General features: G+C 37.4%; 1 pseudogene; it reads right to left on the bottom strand.

The window, feature by feature from the left end:
- Positions 1-13881: 13881 nt before the first annotated feature.
- LOC102139617 (mitochondrial intermediate peptidase pseudogene) lies at positions 13882-15821 on the bottom strand (annotated as a pseudogene).
- Between the last annotated feature and the right edge of the window lie 4816 nt (positions 15822-20637).

The raw sequence follows: 20637 nt of genomic DNA on the forward strand, positions 1-20637 counted from the left end.
GGTGGTGGGGGAAGGTGGCAGAGGAGTAGGGGAGAACACAGCTTTGAAACAATGACTTACAACTATCTTCTCACGAACATATTTATCATTCCTTGGATTTCTTATAAAATGTTCAGGTAGGAGGAAGAAGGTACAGAACAAAAGGTAAGAAAGGAGTTCAGAAGGATTCATAACTCTTCCCAGACACATGGAGACCTGTGAGTCCATAGCAGTTTCCTTAACTGTCTGTCATGCTAGGGTAACAGCCAGCTTCAGGCCTGCAGAGAGACAGGAAGCCAGGCCCAAACAAGTTGTCATAGGGTTTAAGTGAAGAGTGTGGAATCGAGAGGAGACCAGAATGGTCCTGAGATACATCCCAGTGGTGAGCCACATCTGATGTTATGGGAACTGCTGAGAAGAATCAGGACAAACATTGGCTAAGGGTCAGGAGGACAGATCTGAGTAGGCATGGAGGATCATAAGCGTGAGAAAGGAGCTGGAGAAGCAGCATGTGACCATGTCAGGAAAGGTAAGAGTGGCTGATAATAAGAAAAGTAAATACATGATTTTCAGACTGTGAAGGTTTATCAGCTAAGGTCTCTTGCCATCTCAGCTCTTGTAGCATACTTCCTTCCAGTCCAGGCTGGAACCAATTCTCAAGCAGGTTGTCACAGAGGCAAACTGGAACACCTGCTAGCAGAGTGGGATAGCAGAAGGGAAATGTGCTTTCTTATGGGAATCTTTGGCTTTCCTGAAAAATTGATTATGTGCTTTAAAAAGTCTTTTGAATAGTGGCTCTTCTAGTGCTTTAGAAATTTCTTGATTTGGCCGGGCGCGGTGGCTCAAGCCTGTAATCCCAGCACTTTGGGAGGCCGAGACGGGCGGATCACGAGGTCAGGAGATCGAGACCATCCTGGCTAACACAATGAAACCCCGTCTCTACTAAAAATACAAAAAAATTAGCCGGGCGAGGTGGCGGGCGCCTGTAGTCCCAGCTACTCGGGAGGCTGAGGCAGGAGAATGGCGTAAACCCGGGAGGCGGAGCTTGCAGTGAGCCGAGATAGCGCCACTGCACTCCAGCCTGGGCGACAGAGCGAGACTCCGTCTCAAAAAAAAAAAAAAAAAAAAAAAAAAGAAATTTCTTGATTTATACAGAATTCCTGCCGAGTAGCCCATGTATGATATTTTTAAAACAATAATGATTGTAATTCCAATATAACCGTGATCCCCACTCTGATCATCGCTAATGCAGATAAGCAGGAATTATGTTTGTCAGCAGCAAAAGCAGCAACAACAGCAGCAGCAGCCAAAATGAATTTGGCTTGCTTTGTGCCAGAGACTATTCTGACAGCATTCCAAACATTAATTCATTTATTTCTCACCACAGTCTTATGAGGCAGGCATCATTATTCCCATTTTATAGAGTGATCTTGGTACATTTCACTGGGTTAACAATGTTTTCATTGGGTTAACAGTTCTTTATAAAAGTCACGTAACAAGTATGTTAATCGTATGTAGATAAAATTTAAAATCAACTAATGATATAAAATGAGTTATAATCATAGTCATATTTATTCAATGAACTTCATTAATTAGAGTTTTGGGGGTCACGTACAGAGAAAAAGATCTTAAGCAGAATGTATCTGTGATTTCCATCTTTTGAAAAGGCTTTTGCTTAATTATGAGAGAAATAATCTTTATTGTAGACACACAAAACAGAGGGACCTATGGGTTTTGTTTTGTTTTAAACTTAACTCTCAGTGACTCCTGATTACTCAGTTTTGGTGACAATTTGTATTGGCCACTTAGGACAGTTTACATTATAATAAGCAAATTTTTTTAGAAAGAGAAATTGAGACATGGATAGGATAAGGATGTTACATTTTGGAATCAATTCTTATAAAGATAGACGATTTGGTTTCATCAGTGTATTTGTACTTTTAGTAACTGTCATACTATGAAAGGATCTCATTTTATTAAGGAGAAATTAAGTGTGAAATATATAGATTCAAAACTCATTAGATATAGTAATATATCAAAGATTCTGGTGACACCCACGTTTATGTAAAAAGGATAACACAATATGTAAAGGCAATGTGTTCTTTTTTCACAATAAATTTAGTTCACTGATAAGTGTATACAGGAGATTGACAAATCTCTTTCTGCTCTGGGTGCATTCAGAAAAGTGAGAAATAAGAGAACTTCTTCCAGAAGGACTGAAAGAAGGAATAAGAGGTAGAGAAAGTAGTAGAGTCATAAAAAACTGCCTTCCTGACTAAAAATGTATCCTATTTGTCCAACTTGGATCTTTATATGATAGCTGGAAAGGGTAAAGCATTAAATCTGTACCTTCCATTGACATTTCAGCATCATGTTGCATTTTAGGCTGTAACCAATTTTCCTAATTTCTTTCCACCCATTTCTCTTGAATAAAAGAGTTGGGAGAGAGAAATGATACCGTATGGATGAGAGGCTTAGTATTCCAATAGCACAGATCCAAAACGAATGCTGCAATGGAAATGCTGGGACCTGAACACCTTCAAGACCCTTTCAGAGCATGCACTACACTGGGTTTCCCACAGAATGGTGAGAATGATGATTAAGTGATTTGGCCATCACATTTGGTGTTACAGAGAGTTGTTAACAACTGAGGTGGGCACTAGCCCTGGATCTTGTCTTTTCCCACTCCCCAGCCTCAAGAGGAGCTAGTCATTGTCCCAACTTCTGATAGCATCTGTATACAGCTGACTTCTACATTTTTAATTCAAGCCCAAACCTCTCCTCTGAACTATGAATCCATGTAATTTCACTGCTTATTCAACATCTCTACTTGATTATCTCCTAAGACCCTAGGATGCAGCAGTGAACAAAACAGGCAAAAAGTGTCCTTGGAGAACTTACATTCTAGGTATCTACTCAGTATGTCCCAAACTGAATTCATATTCCTTAAATATGCCCTATTTACTCAGTTGCTCTGCCTGGAAACCACGTCTTCTTAGCTTTACCTCTAAGGTGTTTTTCTTATTATTTGGTCCCAACACAATAATACAAAAAATCCACCATTTCTCTCCTGAACTTCTATAAAAAGCTTCTAACTGGACTCCCTCCATGTTCTCCTCCAATCTAAGCCAAAATGATTACTTATTTCATTCTTCAAGAGTGATCCTTTAAAAATGCAAATCTGATTATGACTAGGTTAAACCCTGCTTAAAAATTCTTCAAATGCAACTTGAATAACATTCAGAGCCTATTAGACCTGGCACAATCTCACTCCTGCCTACCTCCCCAGCTCTCCTCTTTTGCTTAACTCTGAGTTCCAGCCACAGTGACATTCAGTGTGCTCTTAACTATGCCAAAATTATTCTCATCTAGTACACTTCTTCCATTGAACCAATTCCAAATCATTTTCAGATCTCAGCTTGAACATCTTTTTCTTGCCTGCAATTTTTTGCCAGGTTATACTGAGTCCCTTTATGCATCCATTTCCCCATACCTGCATACATACATACACACGCACACACACACACCCCACACACACTGTCTCTTTCTCTCTCTCTCTCACACACACTTTTTTCTTATGCTTTCTAACATGTTAATTAAGTAATTACCATGTTACTTAATGACTGTGTGATGATCTGCTTAATATCTGTTTTCACCATTGAGGAGGGAACTATATCTCCATCGCCACAGAATATCCAGTGAAATAGTAGAATATCACAATGAAAACAGTAGACACTCAATGAATACGTGTTATAGTTGAATATAAATATGTGTTATAGTTGTTGAATATCGGGAAAGGTTATAACTCCTTCAAGTAAGCCAGTATTATGCTAACAAGAGACAAAAAGTCATTATTAATGGCTACATGAATGTTAATAAGAGTGACAGGAACAAAGACGTAGCAGCTCCAACCTGGCAACAGTGATGGTAGAAATGTCATCTAAGATGAAAAGTGACTTTCGTTTGTATAAAATGAACCAGCAGACACTCATGATTGTAAGTAGGATTTCCAGTGATTTGTCCTGCACTGAAAGCCTTTGAATCTATGATTTCCCTATAGACAGGTATTCAGATGTGGCTGAGTAGAGTTGTATAGAGGGTAGCACGAAATGCTAAACTGGAATGGGCAGAAACCCAGGTGACTAGTAAATATAGAAAGAAAATCCTACATAGTGCGTATGCAGGTAGATTCTTGTGATGACTTTTAAATCTGGTTTAGGATGCATATGCATACATAGGTAAGGAACTGAAAAGCTTTAAGGTTGGGGATGGTGCCCTGCACAGGCAGAACGTGAATGTCTTTTGCACAGAACTTCTGTTGACTTCAGATTTCAAGAGAATAGAGTAGCCCCCTCCAAAAAATGTGTAGTAATGATTTCATAATGGACATATTATGTCTCAAGGTTTGGAACCTTCTAAATTATGCAAAAATCCTCTGAAATATTTATTTTTCAACCTTGAAGGACTGGGTTTATTTTGTTTGGGGAAGAAAAAATGTCTCTGTATTTCTGAGGCTTGTTCTTGAATAAAAATAAACCAAGATAAGTAGGTGTGTGCATATATATATACACACACACATATTATGTGTATATATATATATGGATATATGGCATATGTTTCCTGTATTTTCATCCCAAAATGTTGAGTAAAACATTCAGACTCTGCTTAATGCCAAATATTGCATCAATGCACCACGGAAGTACTACTGTTGTTAAGCTGCTAGGTCAACATTGAAATTATCTGCGAAATTTTAAGTTGCTTTTAGTAATAAATTGCTTTTTTCAAAGATGCTTTGACCATAATGTACTATCACCTTTTCTCACAATTAAACTATGATAAGGGAGTCTGAATAGACTTCCAGTTTCTTATTCCTATAAAAGACCTTGAATAAAGATGTGTTCCTTTTTATTTTTTGTCTGGTCATGGTTAACAATATACAGAACTACTTTTTAAAAGATAATTCCCAGCCACTCTGGAAAACAGTTTGGCAATTTCTTCAAGTAAACATGTAGCTACCATACAATCCAGCAGTTGCACTCTTGGGCGTTTATCCCAGAGAAATGACAACTTAGGTTCACATAAGATATGCAAATGTTCATAGAAGCTTTATTTGTAACTGCCAAAGACTGGAAACAACCTAAATGTTCTTCACTGGGTTCATGGTTAACAAATCGGTATGTGTGGTATGTACCATGTGTATTAGGGTTCTCTAGAGGGGCAGAACTAATGGATGTATGTATATGAAAGGAAGTTTATTATTAAGGAGAATTGACTCACACAATCACAAGGTAAAGTCCCACAACAGGCCGTCTGCAAGTTGGGGAGCAAGGAAGCCCAAAACCTCAAAAATAGGGAAGCCAACAGTGCAGCCTTCAGTCTGTGGCCAAAGGCCTAAGAGACCTTGGCAAACCACTGGTTTAAGTCCAAAAGTCCGAAAGCTGAAGAACTTGGAGTTAGGGGCATGTTCGAGGGCAGGAAGCATCCAGTAGTGAATGAAGGCCAGAAGACTCGGCAAGTCTGCTTTATTCTAGCAGTTGATCAGATGGTGCCCACGCACATTGAGGGTGGGTGGGCCTCTCCCAGTCCACTGACTCAAATGTTAATCTCCTTTGGCAACACCCTCACAGACATACCCAGGAACAATACTTTGCATCCTTCAATCCAATCAAATTGACACTTAATATTAACCATCACACCATGGATTGCTACTCAGTAATAAAACAAAGTGGATAATTATGCAGGCAACAATTTGGATGAGCCTCCAGGGAATTATGCTGAGTGGGGAAAAAAAAGTCAATCCTGAAAGACTGAAAACTATATGACTCCATCATACAAGATTTCTGAAATGACAAAATTATTAAAAACAGAGCTGATTAGTGGTTGCCATGGGTTGAGAGTGGGAGGTGGTAGGTGAAGTGGGGTAGAGTTGAGTGTGGTTATAAAAGGACAACACAGGGATCCTTGTTGTGATGAAAATATTCTGTATCTTTCTTATCCATTCACTAGCTGATAGATATTTGAATTGTTTCCAATTTTGGCTACTATGAATACTCATGTACAGGTCTTTATATGGACATGTTTTGCTAGTTAATAGTAAGTTAACTATGATAATATAATATTAACTTCTTAATAAGTTAATGTTTAACTTTTGAAGTAATTGCCAAAATGTTTCCCAGAGTGACTGTACCATTTTACACTCTCATGACCAATGCATGAGGGTTCCAGAAACTTCACATGCTTCAGAGTTACTAACATTTAGTATTGTCTTTTTCTTTATGCCCATTTTGATGGGTGTGGAATGATATCTCACTGTGGTTTTAATTTGCATTTCTCTAATGACTAATGATATTGAGCATCTTTTCATATGCTTATTAGCCATTCATGTATGTTTACAGTGAAATGTCTGATCAAGCCCATTGCCCATTTTTTAAATTGGGTTACTTGTGTTCTTATGATTGAGTTTTAAGAGTTATTTACATATTCTGGATATAAAAAAATCTCTTTATCAAATAGAGGATTTGCAAATTTTTTTTCTTAGTCTATGGCTTATTCTGTTTCCTTGATGATGCTTTTTAAGGAGCAAATGTTTTTAATTTTGAAAGTCTAATTTACCAACTTTTTATTTAAATTGAACACACTTGTGGTGTCATATTTAAGAAATCTTTTCTAACCCAATGCTAGAAAAGAAAAATGCAGAGATTTTTTCATGTTTTCTAGAAGTCTTATAGTTTTAGCTCTGACATTTAGGTCTATAATCCATTTTTGATTTTTTTTTTCTTTATAGTGTGAAATAACAGTCTAAGTTCAATTTTTTTTTTTTTTTTTGCATGTGGATAGCCAATTGTCTTAGGATCATTTGCATAAAAGATTTTTCTTTTCCCCATTGAATTGCTTGACAAAATCATTGTCAAAACTCAGTTCACCATAAATGTAAAGACTTATTTCTAGAGTCTCTCTTCTGTTATATTGATCTGTATGTCTATTCTTATGCCAATACTATACTGTTTTGATTACTGTAGCTTTATGGTAAGTTTAAAAATAAAAAAGTGGAAGGTCTCCACTTTTGTTCTTCAAAATTGTTTTGGCTATTCTAGGTTATTTGTATTTTCATATGGAGTTTAGGATTGATATATTCATTTCTATAAAAACCTTGCTGAGATTTTAATCAGGATGACATTGACTCTAGATAAGTTTGGGAAGAATTACCATCTTAATGATATTGAGTCTTCCAGTCTATGAACAAATTATGTCTTTCCATTTATTGAGGTCTTCTTTAGTTCCTTTTAGCAATGCTATTATGAGGGAAATTATCTTAATTTTGTTTTCAGATTGTTAATTGCTAGTATATAAAAATACAATTGATTTTTATGTATTCATATTATGTCTTTAAAGCTTGATAACCCTATTTATTAGTTTTAGTAGCTTTTTTTAGATTCTTTAGGATTTTCTACATGTCATCTGCAAATAAAACAGTTTTATGTCTTCCTTTCTAATCTACATAACTAATTTCTCTTCTTGCCTTATTGTGATGGCTAAACTTCTGGTACAATGTTGATAGAAGTGGCAAGAGTGGACATCTTTGCCTCTTTCCCAGTTTCAGGAACAAAGCTTCTATTCTTTCACCAGTATTATGTTAGCTGTATGAGTTTCTTGTCTACCGTTTGTTGTGTAGTATAAAGCCTAAAATTAAGGCTCAGAATTACATGCTGCCTTGACGTTTGGTAAACTCGGAAGGTCCTCAAATGGCCTAACAGCAAGTTCCCCACTCTGCTCTGTTCCCATGGCTAAGATCACATAGTTAATTCCCTTTGTCAAACAGATCAGGTGCAGTTCCTGCTTATCTCTGAGTAGTGGGTTTCAGTTCCCTGCCAGCCCATGGAATTATTCAAACAAGCCAATCACATCCTCCCATAGACACCACAGAACTCCCACCGATGGGGGTCAGCTGACACTCTTGATATTACAAAGCCTGCCTCACATAGTCCCCTGATGTTCAATTTCCCAGTGCAACCCCCAAGTGGCCCCACATGGCATGTGGTGTCCTGCTTCCCTAAGCTGTGAGTATATGTGACTGCTGTTGATCTCATCTGTCCAGTGTCAGTTATTGTGTGTCTGATTATCCCTAGAATCCTAAGACAAGAATGCCTCTCTCCCCAGTGGGGTAAATAGGAGACGACAAAAACATTTTGTAGACTCCCTTTATGAGGCTGAGAAGTATACATCTAGTTGTAGTTTGTTTTTAATCATGAATTGATGTTAGACTTTGTTAAACAGTTTTTCTAAAAAAATCTGAGATAATCATGTCATTTTTGGATCTAATCTATGAATATGCATTAATTGATTCTCATTTGTTAACCAAGTGTGCATTCCTGGGATAAATCCCAATTGTTCATGGTATATAATTCTTTTCATATGTTGCTGGATTCAATTTCTAATATTTTTTCTGGATTTTTGTGTCCATGTTTATTTTGGTCTCTTTTCTCTTTACTAGTGAAGTCTTTATCTGGCTTTAATATCAAAATATAAATAACCTCTTAGAACGAGTTGGGGACTTTTCCTTAGTCATTTTTATTTCTTCTGTTTGTTTCAGTTGAATTTGCTGTTTTTCTTAAGGTGAAGCTTAGGTTATTGATTCAAGATTCTCTTTTTTCAAATATTTTTTTCTAAAGCTATATATTTTGAGCACTGCATTAGCTGCAACTTATATCTTTTGTAATGTGTTTTTGTTTTCATTCAGGCCAAAAAAATTTCTAATTTACCTTGTGATTTCTTCTTAGTCCTTATGGGTTATTCATAACTTCTTAGTCCTTATGTGTTATTTAATTTTTAAATATTTAGAGATTTCTCAAATTTATCTCTATTAATTGTTCATTAAATTCCATTGTGGTCAAATAACATACTTTGAATGATTGTTTTATGGCTTGCCATATGGTCTATCCTGGAGAATGTTCCATGTGTACTTGAGATAAACATTCATTTCTCTATTGGGTGGAATGTAGGTAGTTATATGCATCTTACCATATTATATACCAGTTAGGTTCAATGGACTTAGTGTTGTTCAATTCTTCTATATCGTTTTTGATTTTATGTCTGTTAGTTCTACCTAGTATTAAAAGTGAAGTATTGAAGTTTCTAATTATAGTTTTAAATAGTCTCTTTTACCTTTAAATTTTGTTTTAACTTCTTCTGATATGAGGCTCTTTGGTGATTATAAGTTAAAATTTGTTTTATTTTAATAAAATTGACTCATTATTAAATGTTCCTTTTTATTTCTAATAGTGACATTTTATCTTATATTAATATAGCCACTCCAACTACATTAGTATCCTTTTATTTGCATCCAGTTGTGTCTTGGATTCTGTATTGTCTCTTTTGATAGCATATAGTTGAATACTGCTATTTAAATCTGGTCTGAAAATCTCTGCCTTTCAATTAGACTGTTAACACACTTACTGTAATTATTTATTTCATTGGATATGTGACTGCCATTTTGTTGTTTGTTTTTTAGATATGTCATGTATTTTTCTATCTATTCCTCTTTTATGGCCTTCTTTGGTGTGAAAAAATACTTTAGTGTATAATTTTATTTCCTCTTGCAAATTCTTAAGTATGCTTGAGTTATTTTCTTGGCAATTCTGCTAAGGATTACTATGTACCTCATAATTTATAAATGTCTATATCAGGTTAATACAGACTTAATTACAGTAAAATATAACTTTGCTCTAATATAGCTTTGTGCTGTTATTGTCATATTATAACAATTTATAATATAAACCCAACAATATAGGATTGTAATTACTGCTTTATATAATCTTATGTCTCTTAAAGCAATTAAAAGAAGAAATTCAAATATGTATACATTTTTTATACTTATCCACATATTTACCATTTCATTTCATTCTGTGGATTCAAGTGACCATCCTATGTTATTTCCTCTCGGTATGAAGACTTTCTTTAGTGTTTCTTTAGTATTTCTTGTTAGGCAGATCTATGATCTATGATCTCTCAAACTTTGCTGGGTATAAAATTATTGATTGACAGTTGTTGTTTTTTTTTAACCTTCAACCTACTCACATCAGACAGTTTTTTTTTTTTTAATTCCAGCACTTTGCATGTTTTTCTGCTCTCCACTGTGAAGATAATCCTAAAGATATAACTTCTACCTTCTTTTTGAACTCAAAATTCAAGTCTTTCCTGCTTCATAATCTTGGGTCTTTTATTGTCCTATAGTTGGTTCTCTTGGCCCTATGTTTCCTATTAGTCCTGAAACCCTTGAGCCTCAGTAATTGTGCCTTCCCATTACTAATGGATTAATCTCTGGAAGAAAAGATGAACTTTAATTTAATTTAATTTTTTTAATTCACACAATAGTTGTACATATTTATGGGGGTACATAGTAATGTTTCGATATATATAATGTGTAGTGATCAGAGCAATTAGCATATCCATCTCAAACATTTATCATTTCTTGGTGGTGAGAATATTCAATATCCTCCTTCTAGCTGTTTGAAACTATACAATACATTATGGTTAACAGTAGTCATCCTACAGTGGTATAGAACACTAGAATTTGTTCCTCTTATCTAGTTATAATTTTGTATCCTTTAACAAATCTCTCTCTATCCCTTATTTCCCTCTACCTTTCCTATCCTCTATTATACTCTGTTCTACTTTTTACTTCTGTGAGATCAAGGTGGTTTTCTTTTTCATTTTCCACAAATGAATGGAGGACATGTAGTGTTTAACTTTCTGTGCCTGGCTTATTTCACTTAACACAATGTCCTCCAGTTTTATCCATGTTGCTGCAAATGACAGGATCTCATTATTTTTTGTGGCTGAATAGTATTTCATTGTGTACATATACCACATTTTCTTTATGCATTCATTCATTGATGGGCACTTAGGATGATTCCAATCTTACATTGTCCAGGATGGTCTGAGAAAAGATTTTATGAATAAGACCTCAAAGGCACAGCCAACCGAAAGCAAAAATAAATGGGATTATATAATACTAAAAAGCTTTTTTGCACAGCAAAAGAATCAATCAACAGAGTTAAAAGACAGCCTATAGGATGGAGATTTCTCGAAAACTAAAAATAGAACTGCTGTACAATCCTGCAATCCCACTACTGAATATTTACCCAAGGGGCAGGAAATAAGTATATCAAAGAGAAACTTGTACCCCAATGTTGGTAGATTTGGTTTCCTAGTATTTTGTTGAGGATTTTTCTGTCTATGTTATTGGCCCATGGTTTTTTCATTTGTGTCTTTATCTGGTTTTGTTATCAGAGTTATGCTGGCTTCATAGAATGATTTAGAAAGAATTCTATCTCTTTCAATTTTTTTGGAATAGTTTCAGGAGAACTGGTATAGTTTTTTAAAGGTTCAGTAGAATTCAGCTGTGAAGCCATTTTGTCCTGGGATTTTCTTTGTTGGGAGACTTGTCATTGGTCTGTTTAGATTTTCTATTTCTATTTAGGTTCAATTTTGGTAAATTGTATGTGTCCAGGAATTTATCTGTTTTCTTTAGGTTTTCAAAATGACTGGCATAGAGTTGTTCATGGGAGCCTCATAGTCCTTTGTATTTCTGTGGTATCTGTTAAATCTTTCTCATTTCTTATTTATTTTTTTCTCTTTTTTTTCTTAGTCTAGCTAATGGTTTGTCAATTTTTATTTTTAAAAAATTCCATAATAACAATTAAAAATGGAAAAAAATAAGCTTTTTGTTTCATTGATATTTTTTGTGGTTTTTGTTTTGTAGTCTCAACTTCATTTATTTCTGCTCTGCTCTTTCTTTATACTAATTTTAGGTGTGGTTTGTTTTTGCTTTTCTACTTCCTTGAGATGCATTACTAGATTGTTTATTTAAAATCTTTCTAGTTTTTTTAGATTTGGGTTCATTTTATTTGTTAAATTATTTGAAGAGATGGTGTTCTCAGTATGTTGCCCAGGCTTGTCTTGTACCCCTAGTTTCAAGCAATCCTCTTGTCTTAGTCTACTGATTGACTGATAGATTGACAGGGTCTTACATTGTCCAGGATGGTCTTGAACTCTTGGCCTAAAGTGATCCTCCTGTCTCAGCCTCCCAAAATGCTGGAATTGAAGATATGGGCAACTGTGCCTGGCCTTTTCTAGCTTTTTGATGTAGGCATGTATTGCTATAAACGTTACTTAATACTGTTTTTGCTTTGTCTTATAGGTTTTGGTTTGCTGTGTTTCTATCTTCTTCTTCATTTTTTTTTTTTAGTTTATTCTTAACATTTTCCTCATCTATTCGTCATTCAGGAGCATGTTTAATTTTCTTGTACTTGTATAGTTTCAAATATTCCTCTTGTTAATGATGTCTAGTTTTATTCCATTTTGGTCAGATAAAATACTTGATATAATTTTTATTTTTAAAAATATTTTGGGGGCTTATTTCATGTTTTTATATATGGTCAATCCTGAGCAATGTTCCATATGCTGATGAAAAGAATATATATTCTGCAGCTGTTGGGTGAAATGTTCTCTAAATATATGCTAGGTCCATTTGTTTTATGGCATAATTTAAATTTGATGTTTCTTTGTTGATTTTTCTGTTTTGGTAATCTATCCAATGCTGAGAGTGGGGTGTTGAATTAACTCCCTGACTATTATTGTATTGCAGTCTATCTCTTTAGATAGAATATTTGATTTATATATCTGGGTACTCTGGTGTTGGGTATATATATATTTACAATTGTTACATTTTCTCTCCAAAGTGATCCCTTTATTATATAATGTCTTTGTCTGTCTCTTTACAGCTTTTGACTTAAAGTCTGTTTGTATTGCTACTCCTGTTCACTTTTGGCTTCTGTTTGCATAAAATATCTTTTCCGTCATTTCACTTTCAGTCTGTGTTTACAGTGAAGTGAATTTCTTGAAGGCAGCATATTATTGGGTCTTGTTTTTATTAATTCAGTCAGTCAGTCAGTCTATATATTTTAAATGAGGAATTTAATCCATTTACTTTTGAGGTTATTACTGATAGATGAGGACTTACTCCTGTTATTTATTGATGTTTTTCTGGTTGTTTTGTATATTTACACCTGGTTTGTTTTGTATCTTTGTTCTTTACTTCCTGATTGATCGTTGTTGCAGCTGGGTGGTTTTCTGTAGTGATAAGGCTTATTCTTTTCTTTTTCTCCTTTGTGTATTGGCTTTACCAGTGAGTTTTATAGTTTCTCATGTTTTCATCATGGTGGTTACCATTTTTTCACTTCCAGATGTAAGACTCCCTTGGGCATTTCTTGTAAGGCTGGTCTAGTGGTAAATTTCCTTAATTTTTGTTTATCTGTGAAAGATTTTATTTCTCCTTCACTTCTAAAGTATAACTTTGCTGGGTTTAATATTCTTGGCTGACAGATTTTTTTTTTTCCCCAGAACTTTGATTCTATCATCCTGTTCTTTGCTGGCCTGTAATGTTTTGCTGGAAGTTCACTGTTAATCTAATGAAGATTCCTTTATGTATGACTTAATGCTTTTCTACTGCTGTTTTTAAAATTAATTGTCTTTGACTTTTGACAATTTGACTACAACATGCTTCAGAGAGGACCTGCTTGGGTTAAATCTAATTGGTATTCTTTGAGCTTTCTGGATCTGGATGACCATCTGTCTCCCAAGACTTGAGAAGTTTTCTGCTGTGATTTTATTAAACATGTTTTCCTCTCCTTTGCCCTTCTCTTCTCCTTGTAGAGCACCCATAATATGAATATTTATTCACTTAATGGTGTCTCATACATCTGTAGGCTTTCTTCATTTCTATGTAATTAGAACAAATGATTTATCTCAAGTTCTATGAGTTTAAAGTTTTTCAGAAGTTATTACAGAAGTCAACACTGAAATCAGAAACAAACTTTCACACCTGTAGCATTTATAACAAAGTCAATATCTACATGACCTTAATTTAAGAGATTTAGGGTGTTTCCATGATTCAGAATCCATGACTAAAGTTTCAAAGTCCTGATCCAAGTAAGAAACAAGGGCACTTACAAAGTAATCAATAGAAGGGCACTTCTGAAGCATACCTTCAACCATGAGCATGGGCTCCTTGCCTCCACTGTGGGCCAGCATCTCCCTGCAATAGCACTCCCTGGTGGCCCTGTTAAAAGAATTTTGTAGAAAACATTCCTTCCAAACCATGGAAGTAACTGCCCTAGACATGAGGTAAGAGCAGTATTTGGCACCATAGCCCACGAGGTAGCTGATCCGCAGCTTCCAGGCAGTATTTGGAACATATGGTAAGCCATAGAATGTCTCTTGTGTTTCCTTGAGAATGTCTGTGGTTAGACTCTTCAAGGGATGCTTTCCCTGGTAGATTTGATCCAGAGTGGCATAAAAGACCTGAAGTTTCATATTGGCTGCAGCACAAACCTTTTTAGATTCACAAAGCTGAGACACCATATTTTTTTGGCAGTAGCCCATTCTAATTATGTCTGGCAAACTGGTTGCTCAATAATCATTTGTAAAGTACTCCATTAGAATAGAAGGAACCTCTGCAAAATCAGTGGGACAGCCTGGTTCTGGTGACATGTTGGTAACAAGTACATCCTAGCATTCAATGCATAGCATGTCCCATTTCATGGACAAGATTTTCCCTCATTCCAGAAGTTAGCCAAGTTGGTGAACTCCTTGAGGAATGGGGAAAATTCAGCATAAGAACTATGACTGGGAGTTAATAGTCTCTGTCTTCCTTTAATCTGCATCCATGGATTGTAAAATGGCAATCCTGATGTGGTTTGTCTGCTTGCTGAAGAAAATCAAAGTTAAATGCACCCCAACAATCCTTCAGATTCATGAATGACAGCCAGTTTTTGGACATCTTCACACATACCTCTCCTTTTGCAGGCTATTCTGCATATAAGGAAATCTCCAACAGTTTGTTAAGCCAAATATTCAGGCCTTCCATGCATGCTCCAAGGGAGAAAAACAGGCAATGTAAGCCAGGCTCAATATTATACCTGTGTTCATGAATCACATCACTGTGATAGCAGGGGTCCCAAGGCATTACTTTGTAATTTTGAGAATTCTGTTTCATTTTCATCCCTCATATCATCTCAAAATCTTTTAGAGTTCTTTCAGAAAGTTGGTCAGAGAATTTCTCAAGGAACTGGACTACAGTCTCTGAATTTTTAACTATTGTTCCTTGGAGAGCCCTGTGGGAATACACAGAATACCTACCAACTTTTCCAGAAGATCTCTGTTGCTGAGCAATTCTTCTAAACATTTTAATTGACCAGTATTGGGATAAAGAAAAATTTTGTAAGCAGCTTCTCACACCAAGTCACCTCATGCTTCTGCATGGAGACCACCAATTATGATACGATCCCCATCAGATAAAAGTTATGGCGAATGTGTTCTGGTAAGAGATGCTTCTCGGTCTTGTTGGGAAAGTTGTTTGCCATAAGATGTGGACTACTCAAATCCAAGATTTTAACATTGAGGTCTACTGCTCTTTTACACTTTTCTTTGTCTAGATGGATTCCACTAATTTCAAAATCAAACATAAACAGTTCAGCCACTTGCCTGGTTTCTGGATCAAGGGAATCCATGATTTTTTTTTTTTTTTAATCAGACAGTAATTTTTGCAAACTTTGACATAATTCCATATTTGTGTTCAACCAAGTCAGCCACTCTGTACAAGGAATCTGAGAGCTCATCAAACATGCACACAATCTGGGGTCCAGGTGGGGTGGAACATGCATGTTCCACAAGCAATTCTATCTTCCTCAAGGCTTTTTATTGTGCAATATGAAATCTTTCCGCAGCGCTGAGCTCAGGACATCCAAAAAGACCCTAGTGCTCACTAAACAGGTCCAAGCATAGTCCTGCAGCTTGACATTGAAGGTGGAGTCCACCAGGGACCAGCTGGTGCTGACCCTTCCACATGGGTCTCGGCTCTGAGGCTGCCCCTGCCTACCCACCCTGGCCACAGGGCTGCTACTCCAGCTCTGAAGCGGCCTAGCCTTTGGGCACATAGTGTTTGTGGAGTAGCCCCATGCCCAGCTGCAAGACCCTTGCCCCAGTGCTGCAGCTCCAGCCAGGAGTGCACGCTTTGCACTTCTGGGCTTTCTTCATTTTTAAAAAGCTCTTTTCTTCTTTCTTTTCTTTCTTTCTTTACTTCTTTCTTTTGTTCACCTGTGATATTTCAAAATACCTGTCTTCAAGTTCAGAAATTATTTCTTCCGCTTGGTCTAGTTTGTTGTTGAAGCTCTCGATTGTATTTTGTCATTTCATTCATTGAATTCTTCAGCTCTAGGATTTCCGTTTGGCTCTTTTTTAAATGATATCTCTCTCTGTTGGATTTCTCATTCAAATAATTACTTTCCTGATTTCATTGAATTGTCTATCTGTATTCTCTTATATCTCACTGAGTTTCCTTAATATTATTATTTAGAATTCTTTTTCTGGCATTTGACAGATTTCCTTATGATTGGGGACTATTACTGGAGACATTTTTTCCCTTTAGAGGTGTCATGTTTCCTTTCTTTTTCATGTTCAACATGTTCCGTTCCTACATTGATTTCTATGTATCTGGTAGAAAAGTTGCCACTTCCAATTTTATTAAGTAGGTTTCATAGGGAAAGGCTTATTTGTATGAATGGGCCTTGGAGTGTTGTTGGCCTTGGTTCCCCGTGGACACTCTAGTGTAGTCTCCATGTAGTTGTGTTTTTGTTTTTTTTTTCCAGCTGTAATCCACACTAGTAACATTTATGAGTGTCTCAGTGGCCTAGGCTAAGATTTTGATGGTAGTGGTGTGGCTATGATGGGAGTGGGTTCTCCAGGCTGTTTCTTAGGTCATGGGAGTGTGTGTGCACATGGTGGTTCAGTCACCTTGGGGTCTGGCTCACTGGCATTGGGGTCATGGGGTTGTTACTGTGGCTGAGAGCATGGGCACACATTTGCTTGGCTGGCCTTGTGGCATGCCTCCCAGGAGTAGATTTGTGGGATTGTTTCTCAGGCCCAGAATGTAGGCACATAGCTGGTCAGCTGGCTTGGGAGTATATCTGTCTACCAGGGACAACCCACAGTATTGTTTTCAGGCCTGAGACATGGGTGCAAGGCTGCTCAGATGGCCTAAGGGTGTGTCTGCTCTGGGGAAGGGGGACCTACCGGAGTGTTTCTCAATTTTGGGACACAGGTGTTAGGTAGCTCAGCTAGCTCAGGGTAGCCTTTTGGGACTGTTTCTCAGGTCTGGGTCATGGGCTCAAAGCTGCTTGGTTGGCCTAGGGGTGTGCCCACCAGAAGCCAGACTGTTGGACTGTGTCTCAGATCTTGATTGCAGGTGCAGGGCCATTGGGCAGGCTAGGGGCATGTCTGCTGGGGAGTGGGAGGACACTACAGGGACAGGGCTATTTTTCAGGTCCTGAGCAGAAGTGCGTAGTTGCTCCACCAGCCTGATGTGTGTATTAGCTGTTCAGAGGCTTGGATGCCTCTCCTACTTTGAAGGGGGCATGCAGTGGTTGGACTGGCTCAAGGTTGAGTTCACCCTGTGTAGGACTGCCAGACTGTTCATTCAGCTGGAAGTGTGGCGGCAGGGATGGGTGGGTTACCTTGCTGTGCAAGACCTGAGTCACAGCCTACCCTGGGCCTGAGTTTTGTGCAGATGGAGTTGTGACATTTAGCCACCTGTGTAGGCTTGGTGAACTTAAGATGAAGCCCCAGTATTGGAGAGGAACTGTGGCTACTGGCCATCAGAACAAGGTGTACTACAGAGGCGGCTCTGTTCTCATGATGCTGTGCAGCACCGGCTTGTCTTGCAGAGGGCGAGTGGTGCGTGGGAAGTACACACGTCATGCCCCTAAACTGGGGCAATGCAGCTGCATGAATTCCTGGCAGTTCTCCAAACTGGGCTCAGGGCTTGCAAGAAGCATGTGATTCTCCTGTAGTAAGAACTGTGGGTGTTTGTGGTGGCAATGGCAACTGGTGGGGATCTTTTGCCTACCTTTTCCCCTGAAATGGGAAGTTCCTCCTAACTCTAGGCAGACTGAATCTGAGCAGGGGAGGTGGTTGCAGACACTGGGTACCTCCATGCCGTCCTCCTGGATTTCTGATGAATCACCACAGGTGCATCTCCACTCCCTCGCTGAACACCAGCACTCTCCCTTCAACATCCCAGTAAAATCTTAGCTGTTTATTCGTTGCCTTGGTCCTTTCTTGTGGGAGGCATGAGTATCAAGCATCTCTAGTCAGCCATTTTGATGAAGTCACTTCTTTACTTGTACATAAAAGCAATGATTATTTCCTTGGCTTGCCAGAGAGCTGAAGGTTAAAATTTCATTTGAGAATATAATGCCAGGCTCCCAGTGATCTCCCTCTTTATAGAACTAGCAATCTTTCTACCATTCTTTTAAATTTATTTTTAATTTTCCAATAGCAAATCATTAAATAATCCAGACTTCCCATTGCGTGTAGTTTTTAAGCTGCCAGCACCACCATCTTCATTTTATTTACCAAGCTAACAAACAGAAAAATTAGACCTAGAGTCTGGCTTTTCTGACCCACATATAATACATGCAGTCATAGGTCTAACAAAGTTTATTTATACCATAAAAAGGAGCAAATTATAATTTTTACAATAAACATATTTTGCCAAAAATAAAAAAGGGAATAAAATGTCTTACATGCCTCCTTGTTAAAAGAAACTTTAAAAAATATTTTTTTCTTGCTTCCAGTGTGGTTAGGGAAACTTCAACAAAAATTGACTATCATGGGAAGATCTTTGTATTAATAGCTCTGGAAGAGAGTGTGCCTATCTTAGGAGGCATGCTGCTTCCCGTAAGTGAAGATAATAAGAGAAATGGCCTCTATCCATTGTAGCCATTAAGATCCTGTTAGGATATAGCAGTCACACTACTTATTTAACAGAAAATATAACATAAGGAATTGTTAATTAGGTATAAAGTTGTTAATTAGGTGGCTAAAAAGACAAAAAGGAAACGTAAAGCAACTGCAGGAGCAGATACCACCCCTAAGGCTGGGAGAACAAAGGGAAGAGGTTGCATATACAGGTTTGAGTATTTCTTATCCAAAATGCTTAGGACCAGAAGTGTTTGATTTCAGCTTTCTTCAGATTTTGGAATATCTGCATATACATAATGAGATACCTTGGGGATGGCACCCAAGTCTAAACATGGAATTCACTTATGTTCCATATACATATATATAGCCTGAAGATAATTTTATATAAGATTTTAAATAATTTTGTGGATAAAACAAAGTTTTGACTGTATTTTGGATGTGACCCATCACATGAGGTCAACTGTGAAAATTTCCACCTGTGGCATCATGTCAGCCCTTAAAGTTTCAGATTTTGGAGCATTTAAAATTTCAGGTTGTTGAATTAGGGATGTTCAATCTGTATTAAAACTTGGAAGCTTGGAGACAAGAAGCTCTGAAACTCAGATCTCTGAAAAGGGGTCTTTAGATAGGTAGTTGTTGTGTCTTTGATGAGGTTCAAAAAGGCTGGTTCTATAAGAGTTGTGATGGGAAGGACTTACCCTCTCAGGGTGAGGCAGCACTGGGGAGTGGAATTGCCTTTTTAGGGCAAAAAAGCATTGTAGGACTGATGCTTCCAGGAAGAGGAAGCAAGCAAGAGCAAGTAGTTCTTTCTTCCTGTCTCCACCTTGTGCTCTCCTTCTAAACAACCTCCTGTCATCACCATAATTGGCAGAACTTAAGAGGGAGCCAGCTGGAATGTAGTTTGTAAAGTCTCAGTTCCAGCATCATGTAGCACAGAATAGATAAGTTTGGTGCTGAGATACAAAAACTTAGTAACGAGCACATTCATTTAATTCTAAATAAAATGTTTTCCCCACCTATCCAATATCTTTGTTTCCTATGTTCTTGAGATGATCAGAATATTTTGACATGAAATAATTGAATATTATTGTAACTTATGCTTTCCTATCACTTTAACCAAGGCTGAATCAAAGTTAACTTTTACTTCTTTCTATTATTGTTGGGGGGGAGGGGGGTGTACACAGGGATTAGTTGGGAAGAGGGGAAAGATTACTTTTAATTTCTATAACGGACATAATACTTTTATTGTTGACCACCTCAAATATGTTGGAGATACATTGAGTATAAATTATAAATAAATAAAACTCAGCTGTGCCAACTAATAAGAGACTCCCAACAATTCCCCAATTATCTAAGCTTGGGGTGGGGATGGGAATGTACAATTTTACTGGTGAAGAATTAGTAGCAGGAGATGATGGAAGAAAGATAGTCTGAGCAGGCACACACAACACTTCTTCAGTCTGAACTCTGTTTTTCATTCACCCGAAGGCTACCAGCCTAAAGGTGTAGTGCCTTCCAATTTCTGGATGAAAAAGCCACTAGGGGCAGGGGTGGTTGCAAGATGACTGAATAGAAACAGCTCCAGCCTCCAGCTCCCAGCGTGAGTGACACAGAAGATGGGTGATTTCTGCATTTCCAACTGAGATACCAGGTTCATCTCACTGGGGCGTGTCAGACAGTGCAGCCCACTGAGTAACAGCCAAAGCAGGGAGAGGCATCGCCTCACCTGGGAAGCACAAGGGGGAAGGGAATTCCCTTTCCTAGCCAAGGGAAACCGTGACACACAACACCTGGAAAATCTGGTCACTCCCACCTTAATACTGCGCTTTACCAAGGGTC

Source organism: Macaca fascicularis, chromosome 3 (assembly GCF_037993035.2).
Source record: "Macaca fascicularis isolate 582-1 chromosome 3, T2T-MFA8v1.1".
Classification (NCBI taxonomy): domain Eukaryota; kingdom Metazoa; phylum Chordata; class Mammalia; order Primates; family Cercopithecidae; genus Macaca; species Macaca fascicularis.